The sequence below is a fragment of the Gadus chalcogrammus genome, chromosome 12 (assembly GCF_026213295.1).
Source record: "Gadus chalcogrammus isolate NIFS_2021 chromosome 12, NIFS_Gcha_1.0, whole genome shotgun sequence".
Lineage (NCBI taxonomy): Eukaryota > Metazoa > Chordata > Actinopteri > Gadiformes > Gadidae > Gadus > Gadus chalcogrammus.
Genome location: NC_079423.1, coordinates 6,092,956 through 6,112,190, shown reverse-complemented (window position 1 = coordinate 6,112,190; position 19,235 = coordinate 6,092,956).

The window sequence follows — 19,235 nt, the reverse complement described above, 5'->3', positions numbered from 1 at the left end:
CATTGTTGGTCAAAAAGTGATTCTAGCGCTCTGAAAAGCATTTGGCACGCATAAAAACAAGAAATGTTGATATCTCTGTTCATTTCAGAAAACAAGTCGAAAACACATTGTTGGTCAAAAAGTGATTCTAGCGCTCTGAAAAGCATTTTGCCGGCATAAAAACAATAAATGTTGGTATCTCTGTCAATTTCAATGCAAACGTGTTACTAAGCTTACCAAAGGGTTATAGGGCCATACTCCACTATTTGGAAGTGGAATATATTAGTTTTGAGCAAAATCAACAATATAAGGTCAAAAACACATTGTTGGTCGAAAAGTGATTCTAGCGCTCTGAAAAGCATTTGGCACGCATAAAAACAAGAAATGTTGATATTTCTGTTCATTTCAGAAAAACAAGTCAAAAACACATTGTTGGTCAAAAAGTGATTCTAGCGCTCTGAAAAGCATTTTGCCGGCATAAAAACAATAAATGTTGGTATCTCTGTCAATTTCAATGCAAACGTGTTACTAAGCTTACCAAAGGGTAATAGGGCCATACTCCACCATTTGGAAGGGAATACATTAGTTTTGAGCAAAATCAACAATATAAGGTCAAAGACACATTGTTGGTCAAAAAGTGATTCTAGCGCTCTGAAAAGCATTTGGCACGCATAAAAACAAGAAATGTTGATTTTTCTGTTCATTTCAGAAAACAAGTCGAAAACACATTGTTGGTCAAAAAGTGATTCTAGCGCTCTGAAAAGCATTTTGCAGCGTAAAAACAAAAATGTTGGTATCTCTGTCAATTTCAATGCAAACGTGTTACTAAGCTTACCAAAGGGTTATAGGGCCATACTCCACTATTTGGAAGTGGAATACATTAGTTTTGAGCAAAATCAACAATATAAGGTCAAAGACACATTGTTGGTCAAAAAGTGATTCTAGCGCTCTGAAAAGCATTTGGCACGCATAAAAACAAGAAATGTTGATTTTTCTGTTCATTTCAGAAAACAAGTCGAAAACACATTGTTGGTCAAAAAGTGATTCTAGCGCTCTGAAAAGCATTTTGCATGCGTAAAAACCAAAAATGTTGATATCTGTCATTTTCAATGCAAACGTGTTACTAAGCTTACCAAAGGGTTATAGGGCCATACTCCACTATTTGGTAGTGGAATACATTAGTTTTGAGCAAAATCAACAATATAAGTTCAAAGACACATTGTTGGTCAAAAAGTGATTCTAGCGCTCTGAAAAGCATTTGGCACGCATAAAAACAAGAAATGTTGATTTTTCTGTTCATTTCAGAAAACAAGTCGAAAACACATTGTTGGTCAAAAAGTGATTCTAAGCGCTCTGAAAAGAATTTTGCCGGCATAAAAATAATAAATGTTGGTATCTCTGTCAATTTCAATGCAAACGTGTTACTAAGCTTACCAAAGGGTAATAGGGCCATACTCCACCATTTGGAAGGGGAATACATTAGTTTTGAGCAAAATCAACAATATAAGGTCAAAGACACATTGTTGGTCAAAAAGTGATTCTAGCGCTCTGAAAAGCATTTGGCACGCATAAAAACAAGAAATGTTGATTTTTCTGTTCATTTCAGAAAACAAGTCGAAAACACATTGTTGGTCAAAAAGTGATTCTAGCGCTCTGAAAAGAATTTTGCAGGCATAAAAACAATAAATGTTGGTATCTCTGTCAATTTCAATGCAAACGTGTTACTAAGCTTACCAAAGGGTAATAGGGCCATACTCCACCATTTGGAAGGGGAATACATTAGTTTTGAGCAAAATCAACAATATAAGGTCAAAGACACATTGTTGGTCAAAAAGTGATTCTAGCGCTCTGAAAAGCATTTGGCACGCATAAAAACAAGAAATGTTGATTTTTCTGTTCATTTCAGAAAACAAGTCGAAAACACATTGTTGGTCAAAAAGTGATTCTAGCGCTCTGAAAAGCATTTTGCATGCGTAAAAACCAAAAATGTTGATATCTGTCATTTTCAATGCAAACGTGTGACTAAGCTTACCAAAGGGTTATAGGGCCATACTCCACTATTTGGTAGTGGAATACATTAGTTTTGAGCAAAATCAACAATATAAGGTTAAAAACACATTGTTGGTCAAAAAGTGATTCTAGCGCTCTGAAAAGCATTTTGCCGGCATAAAAACAAGAAATGTTGGTATCTCTGTCAATTTCAATGCAAACATGTTACTAAGCTTACCAAAGGGTAATAGGGCCATACTCCACCATTTGGAAGGGGAATACATTAGTTTTGAGCAAAATCAACAATATAAGGTCAAAGACACATTGTTGGTCAAAAAGTGATTCTAGCGCTCTGAAAAGCATTTGGCACGCATAAAAACAAGAAATGTTGATTTTTCTGTTCATTTCAGAAAACATGTCGAAAACACATTGTTGGTCAAAAAGTGATTCTAGCGCTCTGAAAAGAATTGTGCAAGCGTAAAAACCAAAAATGTTGATATCTGTCAATTTCAATGCAAACGTGTTACAAAGCTTACCAAAGGGTTATAGGGCCATACTCCACTATTTGGAAGTGGAATAGTGGTATAAAAACAAGAAATGTTTGTATCTCTGTCAATTTCAATGCAAACGTGTTACAAAGCTTACCAAAGGGTAATAGGGCCATACTCCACCATTTGGAAGGGGAATACATTAGTTTTGAGCAAAATCAACAATATAAGGTTAAAGACACATTGTTGGTCAAAAAGTGATTCTAGCGCTCTGAAAAGCATTTGGCACGCATAAAAACAAGAAATGTTGATTTTTCTGTTCATTTCAGAAAACATGTCGAAAACACATTGTTGGTCAAAAAGTGATTCTAGCGCTCTGAAAAGAATTGTGCAGGTATAAAAACAAGAAATGTTGGTATCTCTGTCAATTTCAATGCAAACGTGTTACAAAGCTTACCAAAGGGTTATTGGGCCATACTCCACTATTTGGAAGTGGAATATATTAGTTTTGAGCAAAATCAACAATGTAAGGTCAAAAACACGTTGTTGGTCGAAAAGTGATTCTAGCGCTCTGAAAAGCATTTGGCACGCATAAAAACAAGAAATGTTGATTTTTCTGTTCATTTCAGAAAACAAGTCGAAAACACATTGTTGGTCAAAAAGTGATTCTAGCGCTCTGAAAAGCATTTTGCAGGCGTAAAAACAAAAATGTTTGTATCTCTGTCAATTTCAATGCAAACGTGTTACTAAGCTTACCAAAGGGTTATAGGGCCATACTCCACTATTTGGAAGTGGAATACATTAGTTTTGAGCAAAATCAACAATATAAGGTTAAAGACACATTGTTGGTCAAAAAGTGATTCTAGCGCTCTGAAAAGCATTTGGCACGCATAAAAACAAGAAATGTTGATATTTCTGTTCATTTCAGAAAACAAGTCAAAAACACATTGTTGGTCAAAAAGTGATTCTAGCGCTCTGAAAAGCATTTTGCCGGCATAAAAACAATAAATGTTGGTATCTCTGTCAATTTCAATGCAAACGTGTTACTAAGCTTACCAAAGGGTAATAGGGCCATACTCCACCATTTGGAAGGGGAATACATTAGTTTTGAGCAAAATCAACAATATAAGGTCAAAGACACATTGTTGGTCAAAAAGTGATTCTAGCGCTCTGAAAAGCATTTGGCACGCATAAAACAAGAAATGTTGATTTTTCTGTTCATTTCAGAAAACAAGTCGAAAACACATTGTTGGTCAAAAAGTGATTCTAGCGCTCTGAAAAGCATTTTGCATGCGTAAAAACCAAAAATGTTGATATCTGTCAATTTTCAATGCAAACGTGTGACTAAGCTTACCAAAGGGTTATAGGGCCATACTCCACTATTTGGTAGTGGAATACATTAGTTTTGAGCAAAATCAACAATATAAGGTTCAAAAACACATTGTTGGTCAAAAAGTGATTCTAGCGCTCTGAAAAGCATTTGGCACGCATAAAAACAAGAAATGTTGATATTTCTGTTCATTTCAGAAAAACAAGTCAAAAACACATTGTTGGTCAAAAAGTGATTCTAGCGCTCTGAAAAGCATTTTGCCGGCATTAAAACAATAAATGTTGGTATCTCTGTCGATTTCAATGCAAACATGTTACTATGCTTACCAAAGGGTAATAGGGCCATACTCCACTATTTGGAAGTGGAATACATTAGTTTTGAGTAGAATCAACAATATAAGATTAAAGACACATTGTTGGTCAAAAAGTGATTCTAGCGCTCTGAAAAGCATTTTGCAAGCGTAAAAAACAAAAATGTTGATATCTGTCAATTTCAATGCAAACGTGTTACTAAGCTTATCAAAGGGTTATAGGGCCATACTCCACTATTTGGAAGTGTAATACATTAGTTTTGAGCAAAATCAACAATATAAGGTTAAAGACACATTGTTGGTCAAAAAGTGATTCTAGCGCTCTGAAAAGCATTTGGCACGCATAAAAACAAGAAATGTTGATATCTCTGTTCATTTCAGAAAAACAAGTCAAAAACACATTGTTGGTCAAAAAGTGATTCTAGCGCTCTGAAAAGCATTTTGCAGGCATTAAAAACAATAAATGTTGGTATCTCTGTCAATTTCAATGCAAACGTGTTACTAAGCTTACCAAAGGGTATAGGGCCATACTCCACTATTTGGAAGTGGAATACATTAGTTTTGAGTAGAATCAACAATATAAGATTAAAGACACATTGTTGGTCAAAAAGTGATTCTAGCGCTCTGAAAAGCATTTTGCAAGCGTAAAAACAAAAATGTTGATATCTGTCAATTTCAATGCAAACGTGTTACTAAGCTTATCAAAGGGTTATAGGGCCATACTCCACTATTTGGAAGTGTAATACATTAGTTTTGAGCAAAATCAACAATATAAGGTTAAAGACACATTGTTGGTCAAAAAGTGATTCTAGCGCTCTGAAAAGCATTTGGCACGCATAAAAACAAGAAATGTTGATTTTCTGTTCATTTCAGAAAACAAGTCGAAAACACATTGTTGGTCAAAAAGTGATTCTAGCGCTCTGAAAAGCATTTTGCCGGCATAAAAACAATAAATGTTGGTATCTCTGTCAATTTCAATGCAAACGTGTTATAAAGCTTACCAAAGGGTTATAGGGCCATACTCCACTATTTGGAAGTGGAATATATTAGTTTTGAGCAAAATCAACAATGTAAGGTCAAAACACGTTGTTGGTCGAAAAGTGATTCTAGCGCTCTGAAAAGCATTTGGCACGCATAAAAACAAGAAATGTTGATATTTCTGTTCATTTCAGAAAACAAGTCGAAAACACATTGTTGGTCAAAAAGTGATTCTAGCGCTCTGAAAAGCATTTTGCCGGCATAAAAACAATAAATGTTGGTATCTCTGTCAATTTCAATGCAAACGTGTTACTAAGCTTACCAAAGGGTAATAGGGCCATACTCCACTATTTGGAAGTGGAATACATTAGTTTTGAGCAAAATCAACAATATAAGGTCAAAGACACATTGTTGGTCAAAAAGTGATTCTAGCGCTCTGAAAAGCATTTGGCACGCATAAAAACAAGAAATGTTGATATTCTCTGTTCATTTCAGAAAACAAGTCGAAAACACATTGTTGGTCAAAAAGTGATTCTAGCGCTCTGAAAAGCATTTTGCCGGCATAAAAACAATAAATGTTGGTATCTCTGTCGATTTCAATGCAAACGTGTTACTAAGCTTACCAAAGGGTAATAGGGCCATACTCCACCTATTTGGAAGTGGAATACATTAGTTTTGAGCAAAATCAACAATATAAGGTCAAAGACACATTGTTGGTCAAAAAGTGATTCTAGCGCTCTGAAAAACATTTGGCACGCATAAAAACAAGAAATGTTGATATTTCTGTTCGTTTCAGAAAAACAAGTCAAAAACACATTGTTGGTCAAAAAGTGATTCTAAGCGCTCTGAAAAGAATTTTGCCGGCATAAAAATAATAAATGTTGGTATCTCTGTCAATTTCAATGCAAACGTGTTACTAAGCTTACCAAAGGGTAATAGGGCCATACTCCACCATTTGGAAGGGGAATACATTAGTTTTGAGCAAAATCAACAATATAAGGTCAAAGACACATTGTTGGTCAAAAAGTGATTCTAGCGCTCTGAAAAGCATTTGGCACGCATAAAAACAAGAAATGTTGATTTTTCTGTTCATTTCAGAAAGCAAGTCGAAAACACATTGTTGGTCAAAAAGTGATTCTAAGCGCTCTGAAAAGAATTTTGCCGGCATAAAAATAATAAATGTTGGTATCTCTGTCAATTTCAATGCAAACGTGTTACAAAGCTTACCAAAGGGTTATTAGGGCCATACTCCACTATTTGGAAGTGGAATATATTAGTTTTGAGCAAAATCAACAATGTAAGGTCAAAAACACGTTGTTGGTCGAAAAGTGATTCTAGCGCTCTGAAAAGCATTTGGAACGCATAAAAACAAGAAATGTTGATTTTTCTGTTCATTTCAGAAAACAAGTCGAAAACACATTGTTGGTCAAAAAGTGATTCTAGCGCTCTGAAAAGCATTTTGCAAGCGTAAAAACCAAAAATGTTGATATCTGTCAATTTCAATGCAAACGTGTTACTTAAGCTTACCAAAGGGTTATAGGGCCATACTCCACTATTTGGAAGTGGAATACATTAGTTTTGAGCAAAATCAACAATATAAGGTCAAAGACACATTGTTGGTCAAAAAGTGATTCTAGCGCTCTGAAAAGCATTTGGCACGCATAAAAACAAGAAATGTTGATTTTTCTGTTCATTTCAGAAAACAAGTCGAAAACACATTGTTGGTCAAAAAGTGATTCTAAGCGCTCTGAAAAGAATTTTGCCGGCTATAAAAATAATAAATGTTGGTATCTCTGTCAATTTCAATGCAAACGTGTTACTAAGCTTACCAAAGGGTAATAGGGCCATACTCCACCATTTGGAAGGGGAATACATTAGTTTTGAGCAAAATCAACAATATAAGGTCAAAGACACATTGTTGGTCAAAAAGTGATTCTAGCGCTCTGAAAAGCATTTGGCACGCATAAAAACAAGAAATGTTGATTTTTCTGTTCATTTCAGAAAACAAGTCGAAAACACATTGTTGGTCAAAAAGTGATTCTAGCGCTCTGAAAAGCATTGTGCAGGTATAAAAACAAGAAATGTTGGTATCTCTGTCAATTTCAATGCAAACGTGTGACTAAGCTTACCAAAGGGTTATAGGGCCATACTCCACTATTTGGTAGTGGAATACATTAGTTTTGAGCAAAATCAACAATATAAGGTTAAAAACACATTGTTGGTCAAAAAGTGATTCTAGCGCTCTGAAAAGCATTTGGCACGCATAAAAACAAGAAATGTTGATATTCTCTGTTCATTTCAGAAAAACAAGTCAAAAACACATTGTTGGTCAAAAAGTGATTCTAGCGCTCTGAAAAGCATTTTGCCGGCATTAAAAACAATAAATGTTGGTATCTCTGTCGATTTCAATGCAAACAGTGTTACTAAGCTTACCAAAGGGTAATAGGGCCATACTCCACTATTTGGAAGTGGAATACATTAGTTTTGAGTAGAATCAACAATATAAGATTAAAGACACATTGTTGGTCAAAAAGTGATTCTAGCGCTCTGAAAAGCATTTTGCAAGCGTAAAAAACAAAAATGTTGATATCTGTCAATTTCAATGCAAACGTGTTACTAAGCTTATCAAAGGGTTATAGGGCCATACTCCACTATTTGGAAGTGTAATACATTAGTTTTGAGCAAAATCAACAATATAAGGTAAAGACACATTGTTGGTCAAAAAGTGATTCTAGCGCTCTGAAAAGCATTTGGCACGCATAAAAACAAGAAATGTTGATATCTCTGTTCATTTCAGAAAAACAAGTCAAAAACACATTGTTGGTCAAAAAGTGATTCTAGCGCTCTGAAAAGCATTTTGCCGGCATAAAAACAATAAATGTTGGTATCTCTGTCGAATTTCAATGCAAACGTGTTACTAAGCTTACCAAAGGGTAATAGGGCCATACTCCACCATTTGGAAGGGGAATACATTAGTTTTGAGCAAAATCAACAATATAAGGTCAAAACACATTGTTGGTCAAAAAGTGATTCTAGCGCTCTGAAAAGCATTTGGCACGCATTAAAACAAGAAATGTTGATTTTTCTGTTCATTTCAGAAAACAAGTCGAAAACACATTGTTGGTCAAAAAGTGATTCTAGCGCTCTGAAAAGCATTTTGCATGCGTAAAAACCAAAAATGTTGATATCTGTCATTTTCAATGCAAACGTGTGACTAAGCTTACCAAAGGGTTATAGGGCCATACTCCACTATTTGGTAGTGGAATACATTAGTTTTGAGCAAAATCAACAATATAAGGTCAAAAGACACATTGTTGGTCAAAAAGTGATTCTAGCGCTCTGAAAAGCATTTGGCACGCATAAAAACAAGAAATGTTGATATCTCTGTTCATTTCAGAAAAACAAGTCAAAAACACATTGTTGGTCAAAAAGTGATTCTAGCGCTCTGAAAAGCATTTTGCCGGCATAAAACAATAAATGTTGGTATCTCTGTCGATTTCAATGCAAACATGTTACTATGCTTACCAAAGGGTAATAGGGCCATACTCCACTATTTGGAAGTGGAATACATTAGTTTTGAGTAGAATCAACAATATAAGGATTAAAGACACATTGTTGGTCAAAAAGTGATTCTAGCGCTCTGAAAAGCATTTTGCAAGCGTAAAAAACAAAAATGTTGATATCTGTCAATTTCAATGCAAACGTGTTACTAAGCTTATCAAAGGGTTATAGGGCCATACTCCACTATTTGGAAGTGTAATACATTAGTTTTGAGCAACATCAACAATATAAGGTTAAAGACACATTGTTGGTCAAAAAGTGATTCTAGCGCTCTGAAAAGCATTTGGCACGCATAAAAACAAGAAATGTTGATATCTCTGTTCATTTCAGAAAAACAAGTCAAAAACACATTGTTGGTCAAAAAGTGATTCTAGCGCTCTGAAAAGCATTTTGCCGGCATAAAAACAATAAATGTTGGTATCTCTGTCGATTTCAATGCAAACGTGTTACAAAGCTTACCAAAGGGTTATTGGGCCATACTCCACTATTTGGAAGTGGAATATATTAGTTTTGAGCAAAATCAACAATGTAAGGTCAAAAACACGTTGTTGGTCGAAAAGTGATTCTAGCGCTCTGAAAAGCATTTGGCACGCATAAAAACAAGAAATGTTGATATTCTCTGTTCATTTCAGAAAACAAGTCAAAAACACATTGTTGGTCAAAAAGTGATTCTAGCGCTCTGAAAAGCATTTTGCCGGCATAAAAACAATAAATGTTGGTATCTCTGTCGATTTCAATGCAAACATGTTACTATGCTTACCAAAGGGTAATAGGGCCATACTCCACTATTTGGAAGTGTAATACATTAGTTTTGAGCAAAATCAACAATATAAGGTTAAAGACACATTGTTGGTCAAAAAGTGATTCTAGCGCTCTGAAAAGCATTTGGCACGCATAAAAACAAGAAATGTTGATATCTCTGTTCATTTCAGAAAAACAAGTCAAAAACACATTGTTGGTCAAAAAGTGATTCTAGCGCTCTGAAAAGCATTTTGCCGGCATAAAAACAATAAATGTTGGTATCTCTGTCGATTTCAATGCAAACATGTTACTATTGCTTACCAAAGGGTAATAGGGCCATACTCCACCATTTGGAAGGGGAATACATTAGTTTTGAGCAAAATCAACAATATAAGGTCAAAGACACATTGTTGGTCAAAAAGTGATTCTAGCGCTCTGAAAAACATTTGGCACGCATAAAAACAAGAAATGTTGATATTTCTGTTCGTTTCAGAAAAACAAGTCAAAAACACATTGTTGGTCAAAAAGTGATTCTAAGCGCTCTGAAAAGAATTTTGCCGGCATAAAAATAATAAATGTTGGTATCTCTGTCAATTTCAATGCAAACGTGTTACTAAGCTTACCAAAGGGTAATAGGGCCATACTCCACCATTTGGAAGGGGAATACATTAGTTTTGAGCAAAATCAACAATATAAGGTCAAAGACACATTGTTGGTCAAAAAGTGATTCTAGCGCTCTGAAAAGCATTTGGCACGCATAAAAACAAGAAATGTTGATTTTTCTGTTCATTTCAGAAAGCAAGTCGAAAACACATTGTTGGTCAAAAAGTGATTCTAAGCGCTCTGAAAAGAATTTTGCCGGCATAAAAATAATAAATGTTGGTATCTCTGTCAATTTCAATGCAAACGTGTTACAAAGCTTACCAAAGGGTTATTGGGCCATACTCCACTATTTGGAAGTGGAATATATTAGTTTTGAGCAAAATCAACAATGTAAGGTCAAAAACACGTTGTTGGTCGAAAAGTGATTCTAGCGCTCTGAAAAGCATTTGGAACGCATAAAAACAAGAAATGTTGATTTTTCTGTTCATTTCAGAAAACAAGTCGAAAACACATTGTTGGTCAAAAAGTGATTCTAGCGCTCTGAAAAGCATTTTGCAAGCGTAAAAACCAAAAATGTTGATATCTGTCAATTTCAATGCAAACGTGTTATTAAGCTTACCAAAGGGTTATAGGGCCATACTCCACTATTTGGAAGTGGAATACATTAGTTTTGAGCAAAATCAACAATATAAGGTCAAAGACACATTGTTGGTCAAAAAGTGATTCTAGCGCTCTGAAAAGCATTTGGCACGCATAAAAACAAGAAATGTTGATTTTTCTGTTCATTTCAGAAAAACAAGTCGAAAACACATTGTTGGTCAAAAAGTGATTCTAAGCGCTCTGAAAAGAATTTTGCCGGCTTAAAAATAATAAATGTTGGTATCTCTGTCAATTTCAATGCAAACGTGTTACTAAGCTTACCAAAGGGTAATAGGGCCATACTCCACCATTTGGAAGGGGAATACATTAGTTTTGAGCAAAATCAACAATATAAGGTCAAAGACACATTGTTGGTCAAAAAGTGATTCTAGCGCTCTGAAAAGCATTTGGCACGCATAAAAACAAGAAATGTTGATTTTTCTGTTCATTTCAGAAAACATGTCGAAAACACATTGTTGGTCAAAAAGTGATTCTAGCGCTCTGAAAAGAATTGTGCAGGTATAAAAACAAGAAATGTTGGTATCTCTGTCAATTTCAATGCAAACGTGTGACTAAGCTTACCAAAGGGTTATAGGGCCATACTCCACTATTTGGTAGTGGAATACATTAGTTTTGAGCAAAATCAACAATATAAGGTTAAAAACACATTGTTGGTCAAAAAGTGATTATAGCGCTCTGAAAAGCATTTGGCACGCATAAAAACAAGAAATGTTGATATCTCTGTTCATTTCAGAAAAACAAGTCAAAAACACATTGTTGGTCAAAAAGTGATTCTAGCGCTCTGAAAAGCATTTTGCCGGCATTAAAACAATAAATGTTGGTATCTCTGTCGATTTCAATGCAAACATGTTACTATGCTTACCAAAGGGTAATAGGGCCATACTCCACTATTTGGAAGTGGAATACATTAGTTTTGAGTAGAATCAACAATATAAGATTAAAGACACATTGTTGGTCAAAAAGTGATTCTAGCGCTCTGAAAAGCATTTTGCAAGCGTAAAAAACAAAAATGTTGATATCTGTCAATTTCAATGCAAACGTGTTACTAAGCTTATCAAAGGGTTATAGGGCCATACTCCACTATTTGGAAGTGTAATACATTAGTTTTGAGCAAAATCAACAATATAAGGTTAAAGACACATTGTTGGTCAAAAAGTGATTCTAGCGCTCTGAAAAGCATTTGGCACGCATAAAAACAAGAAATGTTGATATCTCTGTTCATTTCAGAAAAACAAGTCAAAAACACATTGTTGGTCAAAAAGTGATTCTAGCGCTCTGAAAAGCATTTTGCCGGCATAAAAACAATAAATGTTGGTATCTCTGTCGATTTCAATGCAAACATGTTACTATGCTTACCAAAGGGTAATAGGGCCATACTCCACCATTTGGAAGGGGAATACATTAGTTTTGAGCAAAATCAACAATATAAGGTTAAAGACACATTGTTGGTCAAAAAGTGATTCTAGCGCTCTGAAAAGCATTTGGCACGCATAAAAACAAGAAATGTTGATTTTTCTGTTCATTTCAGAAAACATGTCGAAAACACATTGTTGGTCAAAAAGTGATTCTAGCGCTCTGAAAAGAATTGTGCTGGTATAAAAACCAGAAATGTTGGTATCTCTGTCAATTTCAATGCAAACGTGTTACAAAGCTTACCAAAGGGTTATTGGGCCATACTCCACTATTTGGAAGTGGAATATATTAGTTTTGAGCAAAATCAACAATGTAAGGTCAAAAACACGTTGTTGGTCGAAAAGTGATTCTAGCGCTCTGAAAAGCATTTGGAACGCATAAAAACAAGAAATGTTGATTTTTCTGTTCATTTCAGAAAACAAGTCGAAAACACATTGTTGGTCAAAAAGTGATTCTAGCGCTCTGAAAAGCATTTTGCAAGCGTAAAAACCAAAAATGTTGATATCTGTCAATTTCAATGCAAACGTGTTATTAAGCTTACCAAAGGGTTATAGGGCCATACTCCACTATTTGGAAGTGGAATATATTAGTTTTGAGCAAAATCAACAATGTAAGGTCAAAAACACGTTGTTGGTCGAAAAGTGATTCTAGCACTCTGAAAAGCATGTGGAACGCATAAAAACAAGAAATGTTGATTTTTCTGTTCATTTCAGAAAACAAGTCGAAAACACATTGTTGGTCAAAAAGTGATTCTAGCGCTCTGAAAAGCATTTTGCAAGCGTGAAAACCAAAAATGTTGATATCTGTCAATTTCAATGCAAACGTGTTATTAAGCTTACCAAAGGGTTATAGGGCCATACTCCACTATTTGGAAGTGGAATACATTAGTTTTGAGCAAAATCAACAATATAAGGTTAAAAACACATTGTTGGTCAAAAAGTGATTCTAGCGCTCTGAAAAGCATTTTGCCGGCATAAAAACAATAAATGTTGGTATCTCTGTCAATTTCAATGCAAACATGTTACTAAGCTTACCAAAGGGTAATAGGGCCATACTCCACCATTTGGAAGGGGAATACATTAGTTTTGAGCAGAGGTGTCAAAAGTATTCACATTCATTACTCAAGTAGAAGTATAGATACTAGCGTTTAAAGATACTTCTGTAGAAGTTGAAGTATCAACTCAAGCATTTTACTTAAGTAAAAGTATAAAAGTACTGGTTCCAAAACTACTTAAAGTATTCAAGTAAAAGTAATGCAAGGGGGAAAAAATGCCATTAAGGACAAAAGCTTAGGCCGTGCCACAGGGGCATATAGAATTACAATCAGCTTTTATGCCAAGTATGCTCACACATACAAGGAATTCGGTCTCTGCATTTATCCCATCCGTGAATTAGTGACACACACACACAGCATTCCTCTATAGCACACTGCCCCACTTCCCCCAATTTTTTTTTTCTAAAGGCCATCTAATGACTATACAACCATTTCAAACAATTCTTCCCGGTACGGCCAGGGATGTAGAAGGGTTGGCTGGTCTTCTTGGCTACCAACCTCCTCACTGGTGCTTGGTTGGGACATTTCGCTCATCTACGTCTGCTATTTCGTAGCTGGAATGTGGCGCGATTTAAGTAATCAATTTAAATAATAGATTTAAGTAATCAATTTATTTCAATAGATTTAAATAATCTGGATAGGTTTTTTTGTTTTTGAACGCCGGCAGAATAAAAACAAGCTGAAATTAAATAGGAGTAACAAGGCCATTTTTTTAAAATAAGGAGTAGAAAATACAGTTAGTGTGTGAAAATGTAAGAAGTAGAAGTACAAAGTAGGCTGAAAGATAATTACTCCAGTAAAGTATAGATACCCAAAATTTCTACTTAAGTAAGGTAACAAAGTATTTGTACTTTGTTACTTGACACCTCTGGTTTTGAGCAAAATCAACAATATAAGGTCAAAGACACATTGTTGGTCAAAAAGTGATTCTAGCGCTCTGAAAAGCATTTGGCACGCATAAAAACAAGAAATGTTGATTTTTCTGTTCATTTCAGAAAACATGTCGAAAACACATTGTTGGTCAAAAAGTGATTCTAGCGCTCTGAAAAGAATTGTGCAGGTATAAAAACAAGAAATGTTGGTATCTCTGTCAATTTCAATGCAAACGTGTTACAAAGCTTACCAAAGGGTAATAGGGCCATACTCCACCATTTGGAAGGGGAATACATTAGTTTTGAGCAAAATCAACAATATAAGGTCAAAGACACATTGTTGGTCAAAAAGTGATTTTAGCGCTCTGAAAAGCATTTGGCACGCATTAAAACAAGAAATGTTGATTTTTCTGTTCATTTCAGAAAACAAGTCGAAAACACATTGTTGGTCAAAAAGTGATTCTAGCGCTCTGAAAAGCATTTTGCCGGCATAAAAACAATAAATGTTGGTATCTCTGTCGATTTCAATGCAAACATGTTACTATGCTTACCAAAGGGTAATGGGGCCATACTCCACCATTTGGAAGGGGAATACATTAGTTTTGAGCAAAATCAACAATAGAAGGTCAAAGACACATTGTTGGTCAAAAAGTGATTCTAGCGCTCTGAAAAACATTTGGCACGCATAAAAACAAGAAATGTTGATATTTCTGTTCGTTTCAGAAAAACAAGTCAAAAACACATTGTTGGTCAAAAAGTGATTCTAAGCGCTCTGAAAAGAATTTTGCCGGCATAAAAATAATAAATGTTGGTATCTCTGTCAATTTCAATGCAAACGTGTTACAAAGCTTACCAAAGGGTTATTGGGCCATACTCCACTATTTGGAAGTGGAATATATTAGTTTTGAGCAAAATCAACAATGTAAGGTCAAAAACACGTTGTTGGTCGAAAAGTGATTCTAGCGCTCTGAAAAGCATTTGGAACGCATAAAAACAAGAAATGTTGATTTTTCTGTTCATTTCAGAAAACAAGTCGAAAACACATTGTTGGTCAAAAAGTGATTCTAGCGCTCTCAAAAGCATTTTGCAAGCGTAAAAACCAAAAATGTTGATATCTGTCAATTTCAATGCAAACGTGTTATTAAGCTTACCAAAGGGTTATAGGGCCATACTCCACTATTTGGAAGTGGAATACATTAGTTTTGAGTAGAATCAACAATATAAGATTAAAGACACATTGTTGGTCAAAAAGTGATTCTAGCGCTCTGAAAAGCATTTTGCAAGCGTAAAAAACAAAAATGTTGATATCTGTCAATTTCAATGCAAACGTGTTACTAAGCTTATCAAAGGGTTATAGGGCCATACTCCACTATTTGGAAGTGTAATACATTAGTTTTGAGCAAAATCAACAATATAAGGTTAAAGACACATTGTTGGTCAAAAAGTGATTCTAGCGCTCTGAAAAGCATTTGGCACGCATAAAAACAAGAAATGTTGATTTTTCTGTTCATTTCAGAAAACATGTCGAAAACACATTGTTGGTCAAAAAGTGATTCTAGCGCTCTGAAAAGAATTGTGCTGGTATAAAAACCAGAAATGTTGGTATCTCTGTCAATTTCAATGCAAACGTGTTACAAAGCTTACCAAAGGGTTATTGGGCCATACTCCACTATTTGGAAGTGGAATACATTAGTTTTGAGCAAAATCAACAATAGAAGGTCAAAGACACATTGTTGGTCAAAAAGTGATTCTAGCGCTCTGAAAAACATTTGGCACGCATAAAAACAAGAAATGTTGATATTTCGGTAACACTATATAATAAGGTGCCATAATAAATAGCAAACTAGTCATTACCTAATTCTTTGTTAATATTTGTTAATTGTTACTAAAATATCTATTTGGCACAAGTTAATAGTTTTTCCATCATTAATTAAATATTAGTTGTTTGCATACAATCTGTATGTTAATGTTTTAACAAATAGAAAACAATCTATTAACTAATATTGTATTAATATTTATTAATAGTTAACTAAATGTATTTTTGGCACTAATTAACAGTTATTTCTTACATTATTTAAATGTTAAATGTTTATTTACAAACTATATGTTAATGTAAAAGTTAATGAAATATTATTATTTAACTAATTGTTATTAAACTGTGCTTCTGCCTATCCCAATATGAACCACTCCTCATCGGACTCTTACAATGAAGTTGGTTAAGCTTAATTAATATATGAGTAATATATAACTATCAGTATGGGGGACCCTTATAATAAAGTTGGTTAAGCTTAATTAATATATTAGTAATATATAACTATTAGTATTGGGGACCCTTATAATCAAGTTGGTTAAGCTTAATTCATATATTAGTAATATATAACTATCAGTATAGGGGACCCTTATAATAAAGTTGGTTAAGCTTAATTAATATATTAGTAATATATAACTATCAGTATGGGGGACCCTTATAATAAAGTTGGTAAAGCTTAATTAATATATTAGTAATATATAACTATCAGTATGGGGGACCCTTATAATAAAGTTGGTTAAGCGTAATTAATATATTAGTAATATATAACTATCAGTATAGGGGACCCTTATAATAAAGTTGGTTAAGCTTAATTAATATATTAGTAATATATAACTATCAGTATAGGGGACCCTTATAATAAAGTTGGTTAAGCTTAATTAATATATTAGTAATATATAACTATTAGTATTGGGGACCCTTATAATAAAGTTGTAATAGTAATTATTAATTATTTGCAAATATTTATTTAACATTTATTAACGATAGCAAATATTTTCACTTTCACACTGGAAATGAATGATCTCAGCACACACTGTTGGGAAGGGGGATGGAAATATTTTATTTATAACTCTAACAAAGAACTCTCCAATAGCTTTTTTTTAAGATTTAATAGGTTTCTTAAAGGCACACAAGGCAAAGATGGGTGAGAGACGCTCCATTCACCCGGTAATTAGCCATTTAATCATCAGTGACTAAGAAACTGTTAAATTAACCTAAAAATGTTACCTGGTGTGCCTTTAATGAAAGACTGTGTATGTGTTTCAGAGATGTTTGTACATCTCTGCTATGTCATGCAAAATCCTACCCAATGGACCACTGTGGTACTTTTTTGCAATCCATTCATGCCAGTCAATCACATTTAGGTGGTCTGACAACAGTTCTTCTGTCCGGTTGCCCCTTTGTCTCCAGACCTGCTCCTTAACAGTTCGCCAAGCACGTTCAATGTGCTGTGTATGGTTTCCTGTAATAGGATCCATATACCACATACTGTGGTTTACAGTCAAGTGTCTGAACCCCAGATCATTAAGTACGCGGTATGACCGCCATTCATCACTAATGATGTAAGAGCCCATTTTTACATGTCGGCATAGCAAAGGGACAAGTTCTTGTCTGGTTCGCCTGTCCACCAGGCGCAGGATTGGTCTCTGACTCTTCCCATCACTTTTCTTCACGCCCAACATGCCAAAAACCCACTTTTTTCTTTTCCACCCCCCAGCCGCTCTGCCTCTCCCATACTATATTAAAACAAAACAAAAGAGAAAATGATCATGAAGGCAAGCAAGTCGCAGCAAAGCATAACACATTCTGTGTATAAGGGATGCATTACACAAGGATACAACAACGTTTTATTGTCACATGCACATAGTTACTGGTGTAAGAAATGCAATGAAATTGAGTTCGTAAAGATGTAAAGTGCATGTTGGACATTGGGGAGGGATTATTGAGGGATTGTAGGGTCGGCTTGGACATCACAGATAAAGACCTTGCCTCGTAAATCAATCGGTAATTCATTTGCGAAAACCGGTGCATCGGTTGAATTTGCCCCTGATCTAATGTTAACACTTTGAAAGGGATTAAACATGACGTCACCATGTAATCTGAGGGTCTACCTGTGCCAGTGGTGTGTATAACGAAGTTACAGATCAGCCCTATGCACGAACTCGAGACTCCCAATTATAAAAATACCAGACATGTGGTTTTAACAATGGAGAGTTAGCAGGGGTGTCGGCACTCTCCAAATCAGAGGCTGAACTCGTATGATGTTGTGTACTAGGCATAAGGTGATGAAGTGGTATGACGAATGGGCAAGAGCTGGGTGGGGTTTGCAGGCAGGAGGGGCGGGGGGCTTCCTGGTGATGGGCTATGGGTTTTTTTTTGATGATGGGCAGAGCTAGGGGCCGAGCTGTCGGGGTAGAGTAGTGGGCCCATGTGGGTAAATGAGTGTGTGTAGGTTGGGGCTGAATGTGAAGAATGACACTTGGCCGAATGCAGAGGGGAATGGGTGCACAATGCGTGTGTATGCACTTTACTATTATCAATGTGTGTTGTTGTCAGTGATGTCTAACACTTAATTTTCCAGAATATTTTAATTATGGTAGTTACTCTGATATTTTATGTACATGTTATGAAAATTCAAACAATATTTTCTCACCTTTCTCTTATGTCTGAAGTGGCTTTCGTCGATCACATACTCGTGTCTTCCACCCAATCGCTGTCCCTTCCTTCTCCTTCTTCTATTAAGTGCCCAAATACATACTTCTCGTAGCTTCTTTGCCATCTTTGAAAGAGAGGTCGGACTCCTTGATATCTCATCCATCATCATGTCAATCTGTCTTAAACGCAGTCCTTGTGAAAACCTGAAACAAAGCATCACAAATAATTAGCATTTCTTCAAATGACCCCCCCCCCCTTCCACACACACACACACACACACACACACACACACACACACACACACACACACACACACACACACACACACACACACACACACACACACACACACACACACACATACATACATAGACTGTAATAATATTCAGAAAATAGAAAGGACACGTGTAACACATTAGTAACAGAGCCGGTATGCGTAGGGCTTCACATCACACTGCAAGGCTTCACATCACATTTGAAATTGTGTAAGAGCATGACAGTGTTTATTTGGCTACAGGCTATTTTAATGTCACATTTTGGCTGCTGGTGTATGTGGTGCACTTTGGCAGAAGAGCCGTTCACTTCATTCTCACCTTTCCTTTCATTCTCAAGCTATACGTTAAAATAACATTACCAGAGGCTACATGCAGGCGCACAATGAAAACACTCCACTCATCTATCCTTAGCCTACATTATTGTGTCATAATCTTACCTGTAAATGAACCGTGACCAATCAAAAAGAGATAACTTGGACTGGCTGAAAATTGACTTGTGCCTTATAGACTGCTTCAC